The following is an 18510-nucleotide window of genomic DNA, read 5'->3' as shown; positions in this document are numbered from 1 at the left end:
GGAATTACTTCTGAGTTGCAAAAATAAGAAAATAAGCTTACAGGAGAGAATGAGTTGTTCACGGTGAGTGAAAAGAAATGCGAAGGCAGATGGGAGTGAAGAGCTTTTTATCCTGCCTCTAAGGAAGCACTAGAAAGACTTTTGAAGATAATATCCTTAGCATTTACACAGCTCTTCATATTTTTAAAGTGCTTCTTGGTAATTAAGCATCATTAATCAGATATTAGCTGCAGGTCATTCAATGAATTAGCTGTTGATTTAGACAGAAAGCTGTGCATAAATTGAGGGACTAGGAACAAGCATGATTCCTTTTACATTTTTCAAAAATTTGACTTTCTTTTGCTCACTGGAAGTTACTATATGTATGTGTGAGTTCTGATTGTGGATAATGATATGTACTTACTATTGTATGAATTCACGTTTATCTAGAATACCCACTTATAATTTGATAGTTTGACATTTGTAACATGTGTAGAGGTAAGACCATGCAGAAAAACTCCACTTGGTTTGTGAGTGAGTGGTTTGTTAGTACTGAATGACCACCCCCAGCATAGAAGGCATGCTGGCATTGAGCAGTCAGAAAACACACAGCTAAGCCGCTTTCCTTCTCTAGACTGAACATTGCCACCTTGGATGCACCAAATGATTGTAAGGAGATCAAGAATAAATACCATTTTCCCTTCAAGTGGATGTCTTATCTATTTGGCTATTTCTACAAATCGTAACTAGTTTATCTTCCATCTAACCTGAAAAGGAATGAAATATATACAATTAAGACAAGTTTATTTGGCAAATTTATGTCAAATAAATATCAAGACAGGCTTATTTCTGACTAGTATGTCTGCCTACATGTTCTTCAGCCAATAACCACAAATAATTGAGGTCTGAGGGAAGCCACAGATCTTTGAATTTTTTTGGAAATTAATGGGGACTTCTTTGGCTTTGAGGCTATGAGAAAAACTATGATTCTCATTGATTTTCCTACAAAGGCTTTGAAACTGGTTATTTTTCCCAGCAGAGCCTCTTCATGTCCCTCCTTCCTGTTATCATGCACAGTCTCTGTGGTCAGGTGGCCTGGAATTGAATCCTGATTCTCTCCTTCACTAGCTGTGTGACCTTGGGTAAATTACTTTGCCTCTCTGATGCTCTGTATGAAAAAGATCTTCATGATCCAGATAATCACTATGGTGTGATCACTGACCTAGAGCCAAACATCCTGGAATGTGAAGCACTCAAGTGAGCCTTGGGAAGCATCACTATGAACAAAGCTAGTGGAGGTGATGGAATTCCAGTTGAGCTATTCCAAACCCTGAAAGATGATGCTGTGAAAGTGCTACACTCATTATGCCAGAAAATTTGGAAAACTCAGCAGTGGCCACAGGACTGGAAAAGGTCAGTTTTCATTCCAGTCCCAAAGGAAGGCAATGCCAAAGAATGCTCAAACTATCACACAATTGCACTCATCTCACACGCTAGTAAAGTAATGCTCAAAATTCTCCAAGTCAGGCTTCAGCAATATGCAAACCGTGAACTTCTAGATGTTCAAGCTGGTTTTAGAAAAGGCAGAGGAACCAGAGATCAAATTGCCAACATCGGCTGGATCATCGAAAAAGCAAGAGAGTTCCGAAAAGCATCTATTTCTGCTTTATTGACTATGCCAAAGCCTTTGACTGTGTGGATCACAATAAACTGTGGAAAATTCTGAAAGAGATGGGAATACCAGACCACATGACCTTCCTCTTGAGAAACCTATATGCAGGTCAGGAAGCAACAGTTAGAACTGGACATGGAAAAACAGACTGGTTCCAAATAGGAAAATGAATACATCAAAGGTGTATATTGTCACCCTGCTTATTAACTTATATGCAGAGTACATCATGAGAAACACTGGACTGGAAGAAGCACAAGCTGGAATCAAGATTTCTGGGAGAAATATCAATAACCTCAGATATGCAGATGACACCACCCTTATGGCAGAAAGTGAAGAGGAACTCAAAAGCCTCTTGATGAAAGTGAAAGAGAGTGAAAAAGTTGGCTTAAAGCTCAACATTCAGAAAACAAAGATCATAGCATCCGGTCCCATCACTAGATCATCAAATATATGATGATCTAGTGGCTGACATGTGATGTTTCTAGTGGAAACAGTGGCTGACTTTATTTTATTTTTCTGGGCTCCAAAATCTGATTGCAGCCATGAAATTAAAAGATGCTTACTCCTTGGAAGAAATAAGTTATGATCAACCTAGACAGCATATTAAAAAGCAGAAACATTACTTTGTCAACAAAGGTCTGTCTAGTCAAGGCTAGATGTGAGAGTAGGACTATAATGAAAGCTGAGCGCAGAAGAGTTGGACTATAAAGAAAGCTGATGCTTTTGAACTGTGGTGTAGGAGAAGACTCTTGAGAGTCCCTTGGACTGCAAGGAGATCCAACCAGTCCGTCCTAAAGGAGATTAGTCCTGGCTGTTCTTTGGAAGGACTGATGTTGAAGCTGAAACTCCAATACTTTGGCTACCTGATGCGATGAGCTGACTCATTGGAAAAGACCCTGCTGCTGGGAAAGATTGAGGGCAGGAGGAGAAGGGGACGACAGAAGATGAGATGGTTGGATGGCGTCACCAACTTGATGGACATGGGTTTGGGTGGACTCCGGGAGCTGTTGATGGACAGAGAGGCCTAGCGTGCTGCAGTTCATGGGGTCACAAAGAGTCAGACACAACTGAGTGACTGAACTGAACTGATGCTCTGTGTACTCATCTGTAAAATAGGGAATAGTTTATTTCCTGCTGTTAGATATTAGCAGGATTAAATGAGTAAATATTTGTACTGGATCTAGTGCACCTATAGTATATGTCTTCCTTGATTTAAGATGGGGTTACATTCAGATAAACCCAAGGTAAGTTTAAAAAAGACAAGAAAATGTCCTAGGTTGAAAATGCATTTAATACACCTAGCCTACTGAACACTGGGCTTCCCTGATGGCTCAGCAGTAAAGAATCCTGCAATACAGGAGATGTGGGCTCGATGCCTGAGTTGGGAAGATCCCCTGGGGAAGGAAATGGCAAATCACTCCTGTATTCTTTTCTTTAAAATTTTATTTTTAAACTTTACAAATTGTATTAGTTTTGCCAAATATCAAAATGAATCCGCCACAGGTATACATGTGTTCCCCATCCTGAACCCTCCTCCCTCCTCCCTCCCCATACCATCCCTCTGGGTGGTCCCAGTGCACTAGCCCCAAGCATCCAGTATTGTGCATTGAACCTGGACTGGCAACTCGTTTCATACATGATATTATACATGTTTCAATGCCATTCTCCCAAATCTTCCCACCCTCTCCCTCTGCAACAGAGTCCATAAGACTGTTTTATACATCAGTGTCTCTTTTGCTGTCTCGTACACAGGGTTATTGTTACCATCTTTCTAAATTCCATATATATGTGTTAGTATACTATATTGGTGTTTTTCTTTCTGGCTTACTTCACTCTGTATAATAGGCTCCAGTTTCATCCACCTCATTAGAACTGATTCAAATGTATTCTTTTTAATGGCTGAGTAATACTCCATTGTGTATATGTACCACTGCTTTCTTATCCATTCATCTGCTGATGGACATCTAGGTTGCTTCCATGTCCTGGCTATTATAAACAGTGCTGCGATGAACATTGGGGCACACGTGTCTCTTTCCCTTCTGGTTTCCTCAGTGTGTATGCCCAGCAGTGGGATTGCTGGATCATAAGGCAGGTCTATTTCCAGTTTTTTAAGGAATCTCCACACTGTTCTCCATAGTGGCTGTACTAGTTTGCATTCCCACCAACAGTGTAAGAGGGTTCCCTTTTCTCCACACCCTCTCCAGCATTTATTGCTTGTAGACTTTTGGATCGCAGCCATTCTGACTGGTGTGAAATGGTACCTCATAGTGGTTTTGATTTGCATTTCTCTGATAATGAGTGATGTTGAGCATCTTTTCATGTGTTTGTTAGCCATCTGTATGTCTTCTTTGGAGAAATGTCTATTTAGTTCTTTGGCCCATTTTTTGATTGGGTCATTTATTTTTCTGGAGTTGAGCTGTAGGAGTTACTTGTATATTTTTGAGATTAGTTGTTTGTCTGTTGCTTCATTTGCTATTATTTTCTCCCATTCTGAAGGCTACCTTTTCACCTTGCTAATAGTTTCCTTTGATGTGCAGAAGCTTTTAAGGTTAATTAGGTCCCATTTGTTTATTTTTGCTTTTATTTCCAATATTCTGGGAGGTGGGTCATAGAGGATCCTGCTGTGATGTATGTCAGAGAGTGTTTTGCCTATGTTCTCTCTCCTCTAGGAGTTTTATAGTTTCTGGTCTTACGTTTAGATCTTTAATCCATTTTGAGTTTATTTTTGTGTATGGTGTTAGAAAGTGTTGTAGTTTCATTCTTTTACAAGTGGTGGACCAGATTTCCCAGCACCACTTGTTAAAGAGATTGTCTTTAATCCATTGTATATTCTTGCCTCCTTTGTCAAAGATAAGGTGTCCATATGTGCGTGGATTTATCTCTGGGCTTTCTGTTTTGTTCCATTGATCTATATTTCTGTCTTTGTGCCAGTACCATACTGTTTTGATAACTGTGGCTTTGTAGTAGAGCCTGAAGTCAGGTAGGTTGATTCCTTCAGCTCCATTCTTCTTTCTCAAGATAGCTTTGGCTATTCGAGGTTTTTTGTATTTCCATACAAATTGTGAAATTATTTGTTCTAGCTCTGTGAAGAATACCGTTGGTAGCTTGATAGGGATTGCATTGCTTTGGGTAGTATACTCATTTTCACTATATTGATTCTTCCAATCCATGAACATGGTATATTTCTCCATCTATTAGTGTCCTCATTGATTTCTTTCACTAGTGTTTTATAGTTTTCTATATATAGGTCTTTAGTTTCTTTAGGTAGATATACTCCTAAGTATTTTATTCTTTCCGTTGCAATGGTGAATGGAATTGTTTCCTTAATTTCTCTTTGTGTTTTCTCATTATTAGTGTATAGGAATGCAAGGGATTTCTGTGTATTGATTTTATATCCTGCAACTTTACTATAATCATTGATTAGTTCCAGTAATTTTCTGGTGGAGTCTTTAGGGTTTTCTATGTAGAGGATCATGTCATCTGCAAATAGTGAGAGTTTTACTTCTTCTTTTCCAATTTGGATTCCTTTTATTTCTTTTTCTGCTCTGATTGCTGTGGCCAAAACTTCCAAAACTATGTTGAATAGTAATGGTGAAAGTGGGCACCCTTGTCTTGTTCCTGACTTTAGGGGAAATGCTTTCAATTTTTCACCATTGAGGATAATGTTCGCTGTGGGTTTGTCATATATAGCTTTTATTATGCTGAGGTATGTTCCTTCTATTCCTGCTTTCTGGAGAGTTTTGATCATAAATGGATGTTGAATTTTGTCAAAGGCTTTCTCTGCATCTATTGAGATAATCATATGGTTTTTATTTTTCAATTTGTTAATGTGTATTACATTGATTGATTTGCGGATATTGAAGAATCCTTGCATCCCTGGGATAAAGCCCACTTGGTCATGGTGTATGATCTTTTTAATGTGTTGTTGGATTCTGATTGCTAGAATTTTGTTAAGGATTTTTGCATCTATGTCCATCAGTGATATTGGCCTGTAGTTTTCTTTTTATGTGGGATCTTTGTCAGGTTTTGGTATTAGGGTGATGGTGGCCTCATAGAATGAGTTTGGAAGTTTGCCTTCCTCTGCAATTTTCTGGAAGAGTTTGAGCAGGATAGGTATTAGCTCTTCTCTAAATTTTTGGTAGAATTCAGCTGTGAAGCTGTCTGGACCTGGGCTTTTGTTTGCTTTAAGATTTTTGATTACAGTTTCAATTTCCGTGCTTGTGATGGGTCTGTTAAGATTTTCTATTTCTTCCTGGTCCAGTTTTGGAAAGTTGTAGTTTTCTAAGAATTTGTCCATTTCTTCCACGTTGTCCATTTTATTGGCATGTAATTGTTGATAGTAGTCTCTTATGATCCTTTGTATTTCTGTGTTGTCTGTTGTGATCTCTCCCTTTTCATTTCTAATTTTATTGATTTGATTTTTCTCCCTTTGTTTCTTGATGAGTCTGGCTAATGGTTTGTCAATTTTATTTATCCTTTCAAAGAACCAGCTTTTGGCTTTGTTGATTTTTGCTATGGTCTCTTTTGTTTCTTTTGCATTTATTTCTGCTCTAATTTTTAAGATTTCTTTCCTTTCTGCTAACCCTGGGGTTCTTCATTTCTTCCTTTTCTAGTTGCTTTAGGTGTAGAGTTAGGTTATTTATTTGACTTTTTTCTTGTTTCTTGAGGTGTGCCTGTATTGCTATGAACTTTCCCCTTAGGACTGCTTTTACAGTGTCCCACAGGTTTTGCGTTGCCTGGGAAATCCCATGGACAGAGGAGCCTGGTGGGCTATAGTCCATGTGGGCACAAGAGTCTGACACAACTTAGTGACTAAACCATCACCACTGAACATGAGAGCTTAGCCTGGCCCACCTTAAATGTGCTTAGAACATTGACATTAGCCTAAAATTGGGCAGAATCATCCAACACAGGGCCTATTTTGTAACAGAGTGTTGAATATCTCACGTAATTTGTTGAATACTGTTACTGAACGTGAAAAACAGGATGGTTATCTGGGTACAGAAACAGATGGTTGTAAATGTATCTGTTCACCCTGTGACTGCATGGCTGCTAGGTGCTGTGGCTTGTCACTGCTCCTGGCATCACGAGAGCGTATCCTGCTATACCCTGCTATACCCAGCTGACCTGGAAAAAGATCAAAATTCAAAATTCCATGTATGGTTTCTACTAAATGTGTATTGCTTTTATTGCTGACTTGGGTTCTTGGACTCTTTAATCAATAACGATTGATAAGGAGCCAGATGAGAAATTCAGGCAAGGCTTTACTGGGACTTGGGCTGCAAGAGGAGGCAGCAAAAACAAGTAACAACTTCCCTTGCTTGCTCTCTAAGAGGGGGTGAGTGGGTCCCTCAAATGAGTCGAGGGTGGGGGCAGGTCCAGGGGTTGGGCCAGAAGGGTGGCTGAAGTGGTCCACCCAGCCCCTGGTGGTGCCACGTGCAGGGATCATGCGCAGAAGCTGTGTTGTTGCTCCCAGAACCTCAGAAGCAGTAGTTGGTTTTTTGGTATTTTTCTATCTTGTTGCTCATAATTTGCCCCAACTGCCTATGCATGCAGTTATTTTTAATCCTTTGTAGTTTTTTTTTCTCTCAATATTCTTTTGCTGGAGGAGATGTTTGTCCATGTGTGAGCACTGCAGTAAAGTATCCCAGCAAAGGGCACTGGGTCCCAGCCTGTCTCACTTGTACATGGATGTAAAAGTTGAAAAAACCATACATCGAAACATCCTAAGTCAGAGATTGTACTACATAAGTATCTGTTAAATCTATTTAAAATTTCACCTTTAAAACACATTGCTGAGTAAAATCTAGAAGATACTCAATGTTTGCTAAGTCTTTGTAAAAATTCACATTTTTCAAATATTTTGCAAAACATGAGTTTAGATTTCTTCATTGAGCAAGAAAAGAAAAAGAAAGAAAGAAAGAAATTATACCTTGTCTCTGGTGAACTTTAAGGAACAAAACTGGGTTAAATTTGCACTACAAGCAAATACTTTCCTTGAAAATGCCAGGGATATGAGTGTTGGGCAAAGAGTATTTGGTGATGACTCTGAACACTGTAAATGAGTTGGCAAAAAACTGAAGACTTGCATGAGCTGTGGCTTCTCACTGAGGTTGTTGATTGGTGAGTTGGAGGCAGGGAGCCTGGGAGGTCTTGGAAAAGTTTATTTGGATTTCTTCAGTGTTCCTCACATCCTATCTCAGTGTCCTCTAGGGTAAGGAAAGGTCAATAAGCAAGCCAGCAGCCGGAATAAGAAAATTTGAACATGGAAGTGATTTGTTCCAGGGATATTCCAAAAATTCTCAAATGGAACAATTTTCATTAGGTAAAAATGTTTGAATGTTACACAGGAAACATTTAGAAGGGTGTTTGGTCCACAACAAAAATTAAAAAATATAACAGGCTTTAGAAATTCCTAAAAGACTGCATTATATTTAGAACATTTTGCCTTGGGAGTCAAAAGATCAGAATACTAATAGGGTCATAGGAATGAGGTCAGGAACTGAAATTGCACCAGGGATGCTCAGCCCCAAACCCATTATAGAAACAGTTGGCCTGATCTATATTTCATAAGCTAATACAGATCTTATATTTCTTCTGAAGATGGATTCCACATTCCCCTTTTTGTCCATAATATTGATTCAGGTTAGGAGGATGGTTAAATTTGGGTAGGCTAAATTACCATTTAATAATAGTTGACCCCCCAACCCTTCCTTGTATCTGTGGGGGTCTTAGATGGCTAGGAGATAGCTCCCCCTCCACGTGTCCCTGGTAACATGTCTCTGTCTGCAATCCGTGCAACTTCCCGGAGCCCAGCATCTTCCCCTCCCTGCAAGTCAAAAGGCTTTTACATCTTTTACCGCTCAGTGGTAAAATATCTGCCTGCCAATGAAGGAGATGCGGGTTCAGTCCCTGGTTTGGGAAGATCTGCCGGAGGGGCCGCTAAGAGTCGGACACGACTGAACAACTTCACTTTCACTTTTCACTTTCATGCATTGGAGAAGGAAATGGCAACCCACTCCAGTGTTCTTGCCTGGAGAATCCCAGGGATGGGGGGAGCCTGGTGGGCTTCCGTCTATGGGGCCGCACAGGGTCGGACACGACTGACGCGACTTAGCAGCAGCAGCAGCTGGACTCCAGTATTCTTGCCTGGGAAGTCCCATGGACAGAGGAACCCGGCAGGCTGCAGTCCATGGGGTCGCAAAAGAGTCAGACACAACTGAGCGACTAAACAACACACCTCCTTTAGCCCTGTCTTGCCCTTTGCTGAGACTCCTATTGCTTGTTACTCAGCGTAAGACTCAGAGCTGGGGACAGAAAGGATCTGCTCTCCCTCAGGGAGGAGACACTTTTGCCTGTATTTCTCCCTAAGAAACAGTAGACTTTACCTGGGCCATGGTGTGGGTGGGCATTGGGGGCGGGGGGGCAGTTTCCTGACCCTCTCCAAGCCCTTTCAAGCTTTTGCTCTAAACTGGTTTCTAGCAGTCTGCATATGGAATTCATGAATGTTTTAACTGCTTTTTCCTCACCTGATTTCATAATAGCTGATTCTTCCTCCTCAGCTCTGCTAAGGGTGAAAGAGTCACGTGTCCTTTCCTCCCCCTCAGAGCTTCTCAATTTTGCATTTCACTTGGAGCCTTGCAACCTCAGCTCTCTGATGGCCTGAAGAAAATTTATGATTCTGTAGACTTCTTGACTTTTTCTAGTTGTTAGGGTGGCAAAGATGTTCTCTTAAAGCTTTATGCATTTTTAAGCAGAAGTTGAATTAATATTTAAGCCTTTGTCACCCTGTAATCTTCTATGCTTCTATAGCTCAGAGAGGAGAAAGGGAAAGGCAAGAGTTCTCGAAATTCAGGGGACAAGTTGTATTTGACACAGGCAAGGGAGCTCACTTTTGTTCATCTTATTAGTGATGCAGAGAGGTGGTGACTTAGTATGGTCTATGATCTATTACATGTTCAGAAATTTCTCCTTAGCTAAGCCTTTCACGTGAAATGAACCACAACCCTTATATCTTACAACCAAAGCCCTTTGATTTGGTCCCCAAATTCTTTTCTCAGTGTCTCCCTCCAGGTTGAGCTGTACCTTGTCCTTCAGTCACAGGGGCTGACAAACCGTGGAGCGGGGTCTGTATTCCTTGGTTGGAATCCGGAGTAGACCACTTATTAGCTCTGTGAGCTGCAGCTAGCTGCTTAGCCTCTCCATGGCTTAGTATCTTTATTTGTAAAATGGAGAAAATAATAATTCTTACTTACATCATAGGTTTGTCACAAGGAACCCAGCCTGGTCTAGACTATTTCTAGTCCCCTGAGAACATTACCTGTAAAAAAGCAGAATATATAAAACACTAATGTTCAGCTCTATCCAACCAGTCCATCCTAAAGGAGATCAGTCCTGGTTCATTGAAAGGACTGATGTTGAAGTTGAAACTCCATTACTTTGGCCACATGATGCGAAGAGCTGACTCATTTGAAAAGACTCTGATGCTGGGAAAGATTGAGGGCAGGAAGAGAAGGGGACGACAGAGGATGAGATGTTTGGATGGCATCACCAACTCAATGGACATGAGTTTGGGTAGGCTCTGGGAGTTGGTGATGGACAGGGAGGCCTGGTGTGCTGCGGTTCATGGGGTCGCGAAGAGTTGGACACGACTGAGTGACTGAACTGAACTGAACTGAATGTTCAGCTCAGGTTCAAATTTGTATCACGTTTCCCGTTTGCTGGGGCATCCCAGGTGGTACAGTGGTAAAAGAATCTGCCCGTCAATGCAGGAGATGCAGGTTTGATCCCTGGGTTGGGAAGATCCCCTGGAGTATTTTTGCCTGGAAAATTCCATGGACAGAGGAATCTCATAGGCTACATACAGTCCATGGAATTACAGAGTTGAACACAACTGAGTTACTGAGTACAATAATTCTCTTTTACTGTCCTTAAGATTAGCTTTCACAAGTGTGTAAGAAATGAAATCTACCCTAGAGTAGAAAGTGAAGATTCCCAGTTTGACAAGTTCTAAAAGGCATCCATCATACCCAATTCTTTTCTTCTATCATTATCTTTTTTAGCTTGTAATCTTGTTATTCCCAAAGTGTCTGTTAAGATTAAACAATAATTGACTTGAGGTTCTATGTATCTGTGGAGTTTTGAAAAATGTATTAGTTCTCTGGTTAATACATATTGTAAAACCATTCATTTGTCCATAAACATTTATTGAACACCCACTATGTCAGGAATCGTTCTAGACAGATGTTAAAGTGGGGGTCTAAAGCTTTTGCTTTATAAATTACTCAAAAAGGGAGAACAGATTCAACAGACTACAAAATTCACTGCCAGGTAGAGAAAGGTATCAGCATTGAATCATAGTATTATATTATTCTATAATTCTAGTCACAATAGGAATCAGCACACCTGATTTTGATGATTTTGATACTTTTCATGTCAGCACTGGAGCTGAGGGAAAGATAAAAAAGCCTTCTGATATGACTTATTAACTTAAATTATATTCTTGTTCTTGCTTTATGTCAGTTGCAATCCTTTTTTTCACTTGAATGTCTCCAGATAGTTCAGTCATATTTCTAAAGAATTACAAATTACAAAATTATGGCTAAATCTTTATTGTCAGAACTCTTAAATAAGTGTTCTGGTTAATTGAATTCTTTTGTTTTAATGAAAGATTAAATTTATAATGCTAGTTTCAAACTTTCTGTTGAAACTCATTCAGCCTTATTTTTCTTTCCTAATATAAGGAAAGTTGTTGAAATAGGGATAGATTTTGAAGGGTTGTTTTATATTGTCTTGTCATATTTTTAACAGTGTGGCTTACTCACTGTTTCATGATTATACTTAAAAACTTCATGTCATTTTAAAATTTATTTTGAAAGTTTTATTTGTTTTTTGCTGTCCTGGGTCTTCATGGCTGCACGGGCTTTTTTGTAGTTGCGGCAGGTGAGCAGGGAATACTCTCTGGTTTGCGGTGCAAAAGCCTTCTCATTGCAATGCTTTTCTTGTTGTGGAGCATGGGCTCTAGGGAGCAGGGCTTCAGTAGTTGTGGCTCCCGGGCTTTAGAGCACAGGCTCAGTAGTCAGGTCACACGTGCCTAGCTGCTCTGAGGCATGTGGGATCTTCCTGGATCAGGGATAGATCCCAGGTTTTCTGCATTGGGAGGCAGATTCTTTACCACTGAGCCACCAGAGAAGCTCAGGTATCATTTTAAAGCATTGGAAAGTGAGATAAACTATGGATTAAATTTGACGGTGACTTTGGGATACACCTGAGGAAAAAAGAGGCTGTGTGGTTTAGTGGGACATGGATCAAATTTGGAACCTGACAGACCTAAATATAAATTCTGGTCACCATTTACCATTTGTGTTAGTCTAGTCAAGGCTATGGTTTTTCCTGTGGTCATGTATGGATGTGAGAGTTGGACTGTGAAGAAAGCTGAACGCCGAAGAATTGATGCTTTTGAACTGTGGTGTTGGAGAAGACTCTTGTGAGTCCCTTGGATTGCAAGGAGATCTGACCAGTCCATTCTGAAGGATGTCAGCCCTGGGATTTCTTTGGAGGGAATGATGCTGAAGCTGAAACTCCAGTACTTTGGCCATCTCCTGTGAAGAGTTGACTCATTGGAAAAGACTCTGATGCTGGGAGGGATTGGGGGCAGGAGGAGAAGGGGACGACAGAGGATGAGATGGCTGGATGGCATCACCGACTTGATGCACATGAGTCTGAGTGAACTCTGAGAGTTGGTGATGGACAGGGAGGCCTGGTGTGCTGCAATTCATGGGGTCGCAAAGAGTCAGACGCGACTGAGCGACTGAACTGAACTGAACTGAACTGAGGAAAGTTTGTTCCTTAGTAGCCTTAGTTTCTTTATTTTAAAATATAAATAATAATAGATTGTATCACATATTTTTTGATCCTGTGATGATCGAAAGAGATATTGTATATGATAGGCCTGAACACAACATTTATTCTGTGAGTAACTGTGGACTTGTGGTTGTTGTCTCCACTTTCTTCTGGTTTGTTTTGCTTTTAATTGCTCTTATTAAACTCATGGGTGACCTTATGGTTCAAGAAGGTAGATCTGTCAATGTGTTTATCTCCTTTCATTTTCCCCAGCCCTCACTAACCTGTTAGTAAGTGGGTGAAAAAAAAAATACATAGACAAATAGGAGAACAGACATCAGTGGGAATAGACATTTGAACTTTCTTTTTTTTTTATTTAGACAGATATAAATAGAGGAAGATAATGGATGGAGAAGATGGGAGAAAATCACACCCTTCAAATGTTCATAGGAAAATACAATTTTTTTAAAAGAAATAAAATTTTTCCCTTTCCAATTCAAAGAGGTTTGGGATTTAGAAACTGGGGAGGATAGAGTCAATAGTTAAAAATAGGGTTCTGACTTCTGGCCAGCACACTTGGTGATTAGGGAAGGATGGAACAGTAGATTATATTTTTCATTTTAAAATTAGTCCTGTGTAATCTTTTCTTCCGGTGTGCATGAATTAAGTTGATAAAAATTAAAAAAAAAATCATTGGGGACACACATGATTTCCATGTAGAAGAGTTTCATCATTGCATGAATTTGCGTGGTATAGTTCGGAGAATATAAATGTGCACGTGTGTATGTACATATGTGTGGATAAGACTTCATGGCCTTTGATAACAATGTACTAGGTTCTCAGGATGAATTACACTAGAGCTGGGAGGTGAAATGTGAAGCAAAGGAATAAAAAAGGAGGGAACATTGTTTTAACAAACTCTATCCTTGTAAATTTCAGAACTTCAAAAAATAGTAAACCACTATAATCTCTTAGAAAAATTTGAAGCAATTTAGAACAATAGTAACCTTTTCTGTGTGTGCTTTGCTGGTATACATTTAGTTTCCTCTAATTGGCATTATGCACAAATCTTTCTTTGCACCATTTCAGAAGTCAGTAGACTTCTATTATTCTGTACAGAGAATAAAGATTAACTGTATTGTTCTATTTCTGGTTTCATTCAAAACGATCACGGTTATTTTATGCAACCAAATTGTTATTCAAGGATTTGAGAAAGTAAAGTCCATGTATTCATGCTATTTGAATGCCTGCTTAAAAGGAATTTTACTTGTTGGGAAATGTTAAGAGTTGGAGATAAGCTCCTGTCTTTATTCTCTTTTTATAGAAAGCAGAGTGAGTAAATGAGTTCTGTGTCTTGGAAAAGTTCTCAGGACCAATTTTTATACCATGTAAATGTCTTTTCATGATTAGATCAGAATTGCTTTTAAAACAATTTCTCTTCTACCATTTATCTGGTACCTATATTTTTTAGATGATTACTGTATATATTATTATCTCCATTTTTATGAGGAATTTGTGGCTAAGGATTAATAGTTTGTCTAAGGTCAAAGCAGTAATAGTGTCAAATTGAGAATCAGATCCAAAATGTGCTCTTTTTCCTGCCCTCTGAGGCAATGGAGGGCTATATATAAAGATAAGGTTAGTGTTAGTGATCCCTGACCATTTTTTTCTGTGAGGGTGTTAGAGGAGGTCATTGAGAGGATGTGACCTGTGGTTGACCCCAAAGCTGGACCAGGATAATCAGAGGGTCCTCACTCTGCCTCTTTACTTGGGATGCAGGCTCCACCTGCCCTAGGAGTCACTTCAAGGAAGTGGGCTTGAGAGCAATGTGTTGTTGAGACCATCTGGATGGTCTACTCCATGAAGCCAGTTAAGGCCTCTATTTTTTCCATGTAAATGGACAAACATGCTGGTAGATTTATTTTCAGGACAATGAAAATAGGAACTATATTGTATACTATACAAAACAACTGCTAACACCAGTCTTGAAACATTTCCACTTATACCTAGAGAAGGTCCCTAATATCTCTACTCTCTCTAGCATTTAATTTCCCCAAAACCACAGGTCTAATTACAGGCATATGCAGCAAGTTTCTTATGTTAAACAACTGCACCCATTTTCTATTTTCCCAGTTTTTAACTCTATCTATTACCCTGATTTAACAAAATCCAACAAACCAACTTCTCTTGAAGGCTTGGGATACAACCATTATAAATATTTTTAGTTTCAAGGTTTCTTTTCCAAGTCAATTTATAAATCCATTAAATTGGGGAAAATCATCCATTTAATTAAGCTACTTAAGTTTAATAATTTTTTCATGTTTTGCCTCATGCTACTTATATATTCAGACAGAAAATACTGATTCAGCAGAAAATACAAGTTTGTATAATTCACTGTGCATGTGAGGTGATAATGATGGGCAAAACAGATATTCTACCCTCATTGATCTTAAATTCCAATGAAGGATGACAATTATTCACAAGTTTGAAGAGTGCTTTGATAAAGGAAGAATGGAATACACAGGAGTAAGCAATGGTAGAAATATAGTCTGAGGGATGAAAAAGACCAGAAGAAGTAATATTTAAATTATAATTAATAACTTGAATATTAGTTGATGAGAAAGGCTGATGTTGGTACTGTCTGATCTGAGATGTCAGGAAATTCAAAATATTCCAGGAGAATAAAGTTAATTCCTAGAAAAAAGCTATAACATAGCACATATTCCTAATAATATAGCTGCTTGACAAATTACAGGAAAATTGGTGGCATAAACAATTCATTACACTCACAGATTTTGTGGGTCAGGAAAACTTGACCAATATGTATGACCTTTGATGTGGCTGTTGACTTTGGACTCCACTTTCTCTTTACGTGGGATATTCCATGTGGTTTCTCTATATGGACTCTACTGGGCTTTCTTACAGCATTGTGGCTAGGTTCTAAAGGTAAGTATCTTCAGAGAGACAGAGAGAGACAGGGAAAGAGACAGAGGCATAAACTATAATAATTCTGGCTGGTGGGTGGGGAGATCTATTTGTCTTGTAACCATTGGAGACAAGCCTTGTAGATAAGTTTTCTTGCTTATTAAAACTGCCACCTACCAACGTGGTGTGGTTTTTCTCTTTCTTTAGTCTCTCCTTACCCTCCTGTACATGGACCAGTTTCAGATTTCACTTGGGGAAGTCCCTTGAAGTTTCAAACCAATAGAGAGAAATTCTTCCCTCCCTCAAGAAAAATTCCTGATCCTTTCCTATATACCATACACACATGATTTTATTCAGTGCCACTGCAGAGCCGTCAGCCTCTGGAGGCATTCCTGGTAGGAGACAGCTGGCCCTATCCTATTGACTTCAGACCCTTTGGATGTACTTAGCTGAGCTTATCATGAGGGAAATGGATTTACAAAAGGTTCCTGGTCCTGCTTTATTCACCAAGGTGGGGTAATTTGCAAAAAACAGAAAACATTCTTTAAGCCTATGGTGATGCATAAGCAAAAGCAATAAAATTAGCCTCTAACACCTGGAATTGCAACCAGGTACAGAGTGGGAGCAGGAACTTTTCTGAGATGGAGGAGGTTCATGATGCTTCCTTATATTTATCAGATCAGATCAGTCGCTCAGTCGTGTCCGACTCTTTGCGACCCCATGAATCGCAGCACGCCAGGCCTCCCTGTCCATCACCAACTCTCAGAGTTCACTGAGACTCACGTCTATCAGTCAGTGATGCCATCCAGCCATCTCATCCTCTGTTGTCCCCTTCTCCTCTTGCCCCCAATCCCTCCCAGCATCAGAGTCTTTTCCAATGAGTCAACTCTTCGCATGAGGTGGCCAAAGTACTGGAGTTTCAGCTTTAGCATCATTCCTTCCAAAGAAATCCCAGGGCTGATCTCCTTCAGAATGGACTGGTTGGATCTCCTTGCAGTCCAAGGGACTCTTAAGAGTCTTCTCCAACTCCACAGTTCAAAAGCATCAATTCTTCGGCACTCAGCCTTCTTCACAGTCCAACTCTCACATCCATACATGACCACAGGAAAAACCATAGCCTTGACTAGACGGACCTTTGTTGGCAAAGTAATGTCTCTGCTTTTGAATATGCTATCTAGGTTGGTCATAACTTTCCTTCCAAGGAGTAAGTGTCTTTTAATTTCATGGCTGCAGTCACCATTTGCAGTGATTTTGGAGGCCAGAAAAATAAAGTCTGACACTGTTTCCACTGTTTCCCCATCTATTTCCCATGAAGTGATGGGACCGGATGCCATGATCTTCGTTTTCTGAATGTTGAGCTTTAAGCCAACTTTTTCACTCTCCACTTTCACTGTCATCAAGAGGCTTTTGAGTTCCTCTTCACTTTCTGCCATAAGGGTGGTGTCATCTGCATATCTGAAGTTATTGATATGTCTCCCGGCAATCTTGATTCCAGTTTGTGTTTCTTCCAGTCCAGCGTTTCTCATGATGTACTTTATATTTATATGTATGTATAATTTTGTTTATTTTATTTTTGACTGTGCTGGGTCCTTGTAGCTGCATTGACTTTTTCTCTAGTTGCAGTTCACAGGCTTCTCATTGCAGTAGCTTCTCTTGTTGCATAGCATGGGGTCTAGGTGTGTGGGCTTCAGTAGTTTTGGCATGTGGTTCAGTAGTTGCGGCTCATGGGCTCTAGAGTGTGGGCTCCGTAGCTGTGATGCATGGGCTTAGTTGCTCCGTGGCATGTGGGGTCTTCCTGGACCAGGGATCGAACCTGTGTCTCTTGTATTGCAAGTGGATTTTTTACCACTGAATCACCAGGGATGCCCAATGCTTGTTTTTAAATCTTTTATTTAGTTCAGTTTTGTGCTAGGCACATAGTAGTTCTCTTGGTTGACATAGCATGTACTCAACAAACACATGTTGCTTGGCTAATGCATAGAAGAGCTGGCTTTCTGTCACAATAAAGAAAACCACCATAGGCTTTGAAAATAAAGATCACAGTCTAGGCAGGTAGCTGTCATTTATGGAAAACTGACCATATGCCTGTTGCTGTACCAAGGATTTTATATAAGATGATTTACTACTCTCAAAAGAACTTCTGAGGTCAGATATTATATTGCCTCCTTTTATAGAATGAGGTGTCAGGTGTAGCTAGGATATGGAGCTAGTGTTCTGGTGAGTTCTAGGAGACAGTGGACTGAGAAAGGTAAAACATTCTCCCCTACTTCTTGTTATATCACCCTGCTGCTGCTGCTGCTGCTAAGTCGCTTCAGTCATGTCGGACTCTGTGCAACACCATAGACAGCAGCCCACCATGCTCCCCCATCCCTGGGATTCTCCAGGCAAGAACACTGGAGTGGGTTGCCATTTCCTTCTCCAATGCATGCAAGTGAAAAGTGAAAGTGAAGTTGCTCAGTCATTTCTTACTCTTAGTGACATCATGGACTGCAGCCTACCAGGCTCCTCCATCCATGGGATTTTCCAGGCAAGAGTACTGGACTGGGGTGCCATTGCTTTCTCCGGTTATATCACCCTAGCTCTCCTCTGCATCCTGAATATGGAATGGGGGCCCCCACACCCAGTTTAGTGGTGTAGAAGATCAAGCTCATTTATGCCTCACTTGAATTTCCCTTTATAGAGAGATGTATGTAAAAGCAAAGCACTGATGAATGTCTTTGACTTTTGAGCCACCATAATTAATCCCTATGCCATGTTCTTCATTTTTAAGAGCTAAAAAAATCATACCCTTACCACATCATTCATTAGAATTGTTGTTAACCTGACAAATCACCTGGTACTCATCCTAAATCCTCTTTTCATTTGACTTCATCCCCTTTGTTATTCTTAATCCCTTCTAAATAATATCTCACTCTCCTAATTTCTGGGCTGATCCAAACTTCTCACTCTTTTCCTGTGACTTTTGCTTCTCCGACACATTTATTTCACTTTTGCTGCTGCTGCTGCTAAGTCGCCCCAGTCGTGTCTGACTCTGTGTGACCCCATAGACAGCAGCCCACCAGGCTCCTTGTCCCTGGGATTCTCCAGGCAAG

The sequence above is a fragment of the Bubalus bubalis genome, chromosome 13 (genome assembly GCF_019923935.1).
Source record: "Bubalus bubalis isolate 160015118507 breed Murrah chromosome 13, NDDB_SH_1, whole genome shotgun sequence".
Classification (NCBI taxonomy): Eukaryota; Metazoa; Chordata; class Mammalia; order Artiodactyla; family Bovidae; genus Bubalus; species Bubalus bubalis.
Note: the sequence above shows the minus strand (reverse complement) of the source record.